Source organism: Chlorocebus sabaeus, chromosome 27, assembly GCF_047675955.1.
Source record: "Chlorocebus sabaeus isolate Y175 chromosome 27, mChlSab1.0.hap1, whole genome shotgun sequence".
Taxonomy (NCBI): domain Eukaryota; kingdom Metazoa; phylum Chordata; class Mammalia; order Primates; family Cercopithecidae; genus Chlorocebus; species Chlorocebus sabaeus.
The window spans coordinates 28,619,692-28,627,649 of NC_132930.1; the positions used below are offsets into that span (position 1 = coordinate 28,619,692).

The 7,958-nt window shown below is 37.9% G+C and overlaps 1 non-coding gene across 1 annotated transcript; it reads right to left on the minus strand.

The window, feature by feature from the left end:
- Nucleotides 1–367: 367 nt before the first annotated feature.
- Nucleotides 368–472, minus strand: LOC119627781 (small nucleolar RNA U13). Its single transcript, XR_005244013.2, has one exon. It is a non-coding gene; the product is annotated as a small nucleolar RNA U13 (small nucleolar RNA).
- Nucleotides 473–7,958: the final 7,486 nt, after the last annotated feature.

Here is a 7,958-nt window from a genome sequence, read left to right on the forward strand (position 1 = left end):
TCAAACAATCTGCTGTCTGAGACTCCCAAAGTGCTAGGATTATAGGCAAGAACCATCATGCCCAGCCTCTGTTTATTTTTCTTTCATCTATTTTTATTTCTGTGTCTTAGTTTGCATTGTTTCTGTTACTCTATCTTCAAGTTTACTGGTCTTCTGCAGTATCTGATTTATACTAAGTCAATCCAGGATAATTTTTATCTTAAATAATATTGTATTTTTCATCTTTAGGACTTGATTTTCTTATTTGTATTTTGTATTATGTATGTGTTTTTATTTAAAATTAAATGTTCATCATATTAACACTAGCTCTTTCAAATCCTTATTTGATAATTTCGTCATATAATTCATTTCCAGTTTTTTTTTTTCAGGTCAGATGCCCATTGTGCAGACAAGGTAACAAGTTTTGAGTGTGGCACATCTCACGCAGGTGCGTGAACCGCCCAATCATCATGCTCATGAACTACTGGAGGATCATCATTTATAGTTTTTAAAACTTTTTTTTTTTTTTTTTTTTTTTTTTTTTTTGAGACGATCTCACTCTGTCACCCAGGCTGGAGTGCAGTGGTGCAATCATGGTTCACGCTGAACCTCTGTCTCCTGGGTTCAAGTGATTCTCATGCCTCAGCCTCCCAAGTAGCTGGAATTACAGACATGCACCACCACACCTGGCTAATTTTTGTGTTTTTGGTGGAGATGGGCTTTCATCACATTGATCAGCCTGGTCTCAAATGATCCGCCTGCCTTGGCCTCCCAAAGTGCTGGGATTACAGGTGTGAACCACCGTGCCTGGGCTAAAACATTTTTTAATGACTTTTTTCCCCTGGATACTGGGTCCCGTTTTCTAGCTTTTCAGTCTATTATTATTATTATTAATATTATTAGTTTACTTAATACTGCATGTTTTGATTCTTGTTGTTGAGTGTTGACTTTTATGTTGTTGAGTTTTCTTAAGGAGCACTGGCATTTTTTCTGGAAGGGAGTTAAATTACTTGCAGATTTCTTGATATGTTAGAGGCCTATTTTAAAGGACGTGTCTAGTGTAGCCTTTACTGCAAGGCTAATTTACCCCTACTATTTAGAAATGATGCCTCTCAAGTCTCTACTCTTGGTGGGGAATGTTGCAAGTGGGCAATGCGGCCTCTCCAACAATAGTTTGTTAAAACTCAGAAGTCTCTCATTCCTTTGTGAGCTCTGAGAATTGTCTCATTTGTAGTTTCTAATTGTCCTTTCCTGACACTGCGAAATGTTACCCCATGCAAGCACAGCTTAGCATTCAGTTATAGTTTGGAGCCAATCCCTATCAGATTCCGGGAGCTCTTTCCTTGCATGGTCCTCTCATCTCTGGTTCTTTCCTACAAATTCCAACCATATGAGCGTCCCTGAATTCCAGTCTTCCCTTCACAACCTTAGTGACTCTCCTATGCTCTGCTTGGGTTCTTTCTTCCAGCATGGATTGTAAAGTGCTAGCAGGAAGAAAGCCAGAGTGATTTTATTGTCCATTTTGATTATTTATCTTTTCTTAAGGATCAAAGTTCTTTGATGTATGTTCTCTGATTTCCAAAAACAGTTGTTTCACATATTTAGTCAATTTTTCTAGTTCTTTATGATGAGTGGACAAGTGTATCCTAGTTATTCCCTCACAACTGGGAGTAATGTCCTCCACTACATTAGATTTTAAGATAACTTATAACATGGTTTATTAATTCCCCCAGAGGTACCAAGGCATATAAAACTGTTTGCTCAAATATATTTTCTATTAATAAGATAGAAATTTTATCACTCTTACAAATTAAAGGAACTGATTGCAAAAGATCTGGAGAACTGATGGTTGAAATAGAGGCTTCAGTAGCTAATAAGAATGTTTCTCAGTTAGCAAAATAAAAGCATATAATTAAGCATCATTTGATCAGTCAAGGAAGCATTGTTGTTGAGGATCTATATAATTTCTTATTCTCTTCTGACTTTGGCAGAACATTTTTTCATTGTCCATACACGTTATAATAATGTCATTGATTTTTATCATTTTCTAAAGACTGAGTCTGATTATATTTTGAGGAACTATTAATTCTTGGCATACATGTCTCTTAGAAAACCTTTTTTTCTGAATCAATTTGCCCAGTTTAAAATGATATAAATTTCTTCTCTCTCCTCTCTTTAGCCCTAAAGAGTCTTGGGACATTAATCTGGAATTATTCATCCCTTTAGAGAAGTCAAAGAAAGCTAGCTAAGCATTTGGTTTATTTTCATTTTCATTATAGAAATTCCATTTTCACAGATTTTGACAATATTGGGTTCCTAAAAGTAAATACTTAAAACGCCAGAGTTATCGGATAAACAAAGAAGAATCTTTAGAGGTGAAGGGTCCCATGTTACTACAGATGCTAATAAAACACAGAAACAAAAAGGCTAATAAGTGTGCCAGATTCTATATTTCCTATCCTGCCCATCCCTGACACCTCAAGCTCCTCAGACATTTCTTAATAAAATGACCACATTAAAACCCACTTTTTACACTGCTGCCACTAGTATGCGCACAATCAACCAGAAACCATCAGAATCAGAACCAGAAACAAAAACAAAGAGTCAGAGTTAGCACTGGTCAATTGCTCAGTTACTTGATAGGTGGTGCAATACACAGAGGCCTGTCTGAGGTAATTGTAGATGTGGCTTTTGGAGTATAGAGTAAGCCCAAATAAGTTTCACAGGACACTCACATAATTTTAGAGAGAAGTATGCCAATACAAGCACTGCCAGCTTGAACCAAAAGGGACAGAAACAGTGAAATGAAAAAAGACCTTTGGGATCCCAAGTTTCTATGATCAGAAGGAAGGCTGAGAAGCAGTCTGCTGTGAATGTGGGATATTTTTTATTGAAAAGAAAGAATGCTGCAGAGGGAGAAGACAAGAGCTCTGAGGGTGGGGCAGAGGCTACCCACTCCCAGGGAAAGGAACTGGGTCCTGATCATCACAATCAAGGAATATTTCCTGATCCCTGATAACATACACTTGGCTGGATTTCATGATTGATACAGACAGGTATATTAGGCCATTCTTGCATTTCTGTAAAGAAATACCTGAGACTATGTACTTTATAAAGAAAAGCGTTTTAATTGGCTCATGGTTCTGCAGGCTGTACAACAATCATGATGCTGGCATCTGCTGGGATTCTGGGGAGCCCTCGGGAAACTTACAGTCATGGCAGAAGGTGAAGGAGAAGCAGGTATGTAACATGGTCAGAGCAGATGCAGAAAAGGGGGATGGGGGAGGTGCCGCACACTATTAAACAACCAAATCTCATGAGAATTAATTCACTAACAAGATAATGGCACCAAGGGATGGTGTTAAACCATTCATGAGAAACCAGCCCCATGTGATTCAATCACCTTCCACCAGGCCCCATCTCCAACACTGGGGATTACAATTTAACATGAGATCTGGTGGGGGCACAGATCCAAGCCATATCAACTGGTGACTGCTATTTGCCTCCTGCCTTTCCTCTCTTTGAATGGGAGTATCCATTGTGGTTAACCTGTTTTTGTCTCACCAGTGTATGTTTTCTGAAGGGAAATAGATAACTCATCTTTTCAGATCAAGAAGATCTGCTCTTGTTGATCTGTGGCTAAGTAGCCTCATCTGCGTCTGGGCTTGATACAGAGAGATTATGGGCATTGAGCCTGACATTATCACTGGACAAGATTTCTTGGGGCCCTGGAAGTGGGTCTGCGTATTTTCCATTTGGGATTATTTGAAGTGATTATGCCTAGGAGGTGGACAGTCACTGTTTGCCAAAATAGTCATAATATTTTAAGCCCTTCCCCTCAAAATTTGGGGTCTGCTTCTCTACCTCTTGAATTTAAGAATAATCATGTGAATTTCTTTTGCCAATGGGTCATTAGCAAAGTTGATACAAGCAGAGGTTTGAAAGTTATTTGTTCATGGAGTTTACTCTCTCTTGCTTCTCTTTGGAACCCTGGACCACTATGGAGAGAAGCATATGAAATATGAGATCGTGTGGATCAGAGGCAGCTGTCTCAGTGCGTGTCCTATCTTATTAACTAGACTGCCAACCTTGAGATCTATGAATGAGTCCATTGTAGATCACCTAGTCCTAGCAGTGCTGGCATAGAACAGGGAAAGTCCTCAGCAAACCCAGAGAACCACAAAAAATAATAAGCTATTAAGTTTTGGGATTTTTTTATGCAGCAAAATTAACTAATACAAGTAACTATGAAGAAGAGTGAATATGGGGATATGGGTTCCTTGAACAACGAAGATGTGGGCAGAGGTATTACTCTGAGACATTTGGGCCTTTTTTCTCCTTAGGTGAACATGACACTGTGCTCATTGAAAACTTGGTTCAAGAAACAAGACGCCTCAATATTGGTAAACCTTACTTAAATCGAATAAATAACAAATTGTTAACATAAGCTTTGTAAGAATCATGATGTATGTCCTGACAGTAAGACTTATGAAATTAGCAAATATTTACCTATTTTCTCAACTCTTTCTCCTTCCTGGGTAGAGAGTAACACTGAAAGAAACTAGTTGGTGATTAGCTAGAGATTAGTGATTGCTAATTAGAGATTTCTAATTGTCTTCCAGTACCCATTCTCCTCTATGGTGTTGGGGGAGTGTAGCTTCCTACCTACCGTGGACCACCTGTCAACTCTGGGTTGTAGCATGAGAGAATGGTGAACTTCTGTCTTGTTTGAGCTATGGGTTGGTTCTCTTTTTTAGCCACATAGCCTGTACTGTAAGTCAGTGCCACTTTAGCAACAAGTAAAAAGTCAATGTGAGTACATTGTTATTCTTCAGCTTAGAACATTTCTTCCTTTTATTCTTGTGTTTTTGGCTAAATAAACTGGGAAATTATAGTAGATAGGTGTGTGCAGTCTCTTTGCTCAATTCTATAACCCATCTGGAGATGTGTAGAAAACTTGTAAAGGAATCGTGATGTGTAAACTTAGTTTGTGATTGTAATGTGTATCATTTTCGATTCATGATTTCTCTCTAATTGGACTATGCTTGTAAATGTTTAGTTTATATGTGTTAATGGAATAGGACCATGGCACAAGTAACCTAAATACAATTTAGCCAATATTAATTAAATAGGTACTCAATTAGTACTCAAAATGTGCCAGAAATGATCCTACATGGGATACAGAGTTATAAAATATGTTTTTGTTATTGTTGTTGTTTGTTTTTTTGAGACAGAGTCTCGCTCTGTCGCCCCAGGCCGGAGTGCATGGAGTGCAGTGGCACAACCTCGGCTCACTGCAAACTCTGCCTCCTGGGTTCACGTCATTCTCCTGACTCAGCCTCCTGAGTAGCTGGGACTACAGGTGCCCATCACCATGCCCGGCTAATTTTTTTAATTTTTAATAGAGACAGGGTTTCACCATGTTAGCCAGGATGGTGTCAATCTCCTGACCTCATGATTCGCCCACCTCAGCCTCCCAAAGTGCTGGGATTACAGGCATGAGCCACCGTGCCCAGCCTAAAATATGGTTCTTATCCTTAGGGAGTTAACATTTTGATGAGGGAGAAAGGAGATTATTAATTATAATTTCCCTAAATGGCAATTTCAATAAGAGTAGTATAAATGGTAATTAATTTAATTTTAGAGGAAAAGGTGTGATGCTTCATGAAGCAAATAAAAAATAATGCAAAGTTTACTTCTATATGGCTTTGGAATGCATCAAATTATTTTTCACAAGATCACACTGAAATTATTTCCTCCCCTGGGCACATTCAGGTGGCAGAAGGAGAGGGATAGAAACATGACCTTGAAGGCAGAGGGCTGCTCTATGAAGTGTGAAAAATTGCTGTTAGATACTGTTGTAGTTTACAGAGTTAACTTTTTTGTTTCAGTTATAGCTTTCCTTACCAAAGATTTGCTATTCTAGTACTAGTGATAAGCCTTAGTCAACCAGAAATTATATACAAAATAATTAGCCTAAAATAACAATGTTTTCTCTCCTATTTTATGAGAAAGAGAAAAACTATTCTTAATAGAATGACGCCTGGATTGGTGGAATCTTCACATTTCCTGAAATTCTTCAGTACTAGGAAAGCTTGTGCCAATATATTTCCACTATAGTTTCATGTTGGTGGTGCACAGGAATTTTTCATTTTTTGCTTCATCTCTAAACTCAAGTCATTAAATTAAGTCAAATTTCATAAAATTTATAGTAAAGGGAAATTTGAAATTTATATAATAGCAACTTAAGTTCTGTGCTATTGAACACTAAATTTATGCTATTAAAAAAAATTTGGATGCAACTGTTTAGTCTATACATTCTTCTTTTTATTCTCTGAGATAATTCAGGTCAATAATTCCAATCAGGAAATGTTCATTGAGCTACTGCTAATATATAAGGCAATGTACTATGTAGGCCCAAGAGTTAAAGGCAGTTTCAAGCTAGTGAATAAATGTGCATACTATATGATGGACATGTCGAATCAAGTGTAAATCAGTCCTATGGGTCTGCCACACAGAGAGTGATTCATTCTAAGTCGAGAAGTGTTCAGTAATTATTCACCAGGGATGTGGCATTTAAATTGGCCTTGAATGGTGTGTGAGTTTTGTACAACTGCCATAACAAAGTAGCACAAACTCGATGGCTTAAAGCAACAGAAATTTATTCTCTGATTTTTCTTGAAGCCAGGTGTCTGAAATTAAGATGTCATCGAGGCAATGCTCCCACTAAAGGCTTGAGAAAAGGATCTTTCCTTGCCTCCTTCAACTTCTGGTTGCCCGAGGCATCCCTTGGCTGTGACAGTATCACCACAGTCTCCTTCTCCATCTTCCCATGGTTGTCTTCCCGCTGTGCATCTGCATCTTCACTCAGTGTTCTCCTCCCTACGTCTCTGCTTTCTGTTTTCATAAGGACACCACTCATATTGGATTGGGAACCACCCTAATCTATTATGACCTCATCTTATCTTGATTACATCTGCAAAGACCCTTTTACATTTCCAAACAGGGTCTTATCTTCAGGCAACAGGGGTTAAGACTTTATTTTTTTGGAGGACATAATTCAAGCTATAATATTGTAAAAGATAATGCCCTTAGTTCATGGATACATTTCGCATTCCCTTCCTCTATCTTCTGCCTTTGCTTCCTGATTTCCCTAACAATTTGCACCATCTGGTCTGCTTTCGGTTAACCCCCATTTCAGGAAGCTCTTCATTAGTGTATCAGTTAAGGTTGTTTGGACTGATGACTTAGACTTCATAGGCTCAGAGATGATTGGATTGTGAACTCCTGGAGTGTTAGGATCATGCTTTGTTCATCTTGTTTAATAATTAAAAGTATTTAATGTTTTGCAGTATCATTTTAATAATCTAAAAATGGACACAATGATAATGAAATGTACCTCATAAGGCTGTTGTGACGATCAAAAGGCTTCATACATACAAAGAATGAACACATATTTAAGACCTTGATAAGTGTTAATCCTTTAGTAAGTGTCTGAGTGTCCCTGGATTAGTCAGTATTTGGTAAGAGTCTAAATAAATGAATGAATGCATGCCTTGATGTAAAACAGAGTTATCCAACAGTCAGAGGCTGGGAATTTTAGAGTTAGAACTTTCATGCAGTGGACAAATGGCAGGTGAAGTTTGCATAGGCAACATAGGCTCTAACATGGAATGAACTTGGATAAGAGTGACATGTTCAAATGGATGAAAAGATTACAAGAAAGCAGCTGGCAACAACTCACTGTTATAATTATAACCTTTTGGCTGCAGTGACTTGCAACCTAGGGTGCTAAGACAAATTGTGAATGAAACTGTCAAATGGCTGTGGACATTCTTTGAGGAATTCTGAGAAGTAGAAAAATTCAAGAAAAATCAGAGTCAGGTAAATGTTTTTTTTTTTTTTTTTTTTTTAAAGGAAAGTTCCATAAACTTTCTGACTCACTCACATTTACAAGATAAGGCAGAGACAAAGCCCAG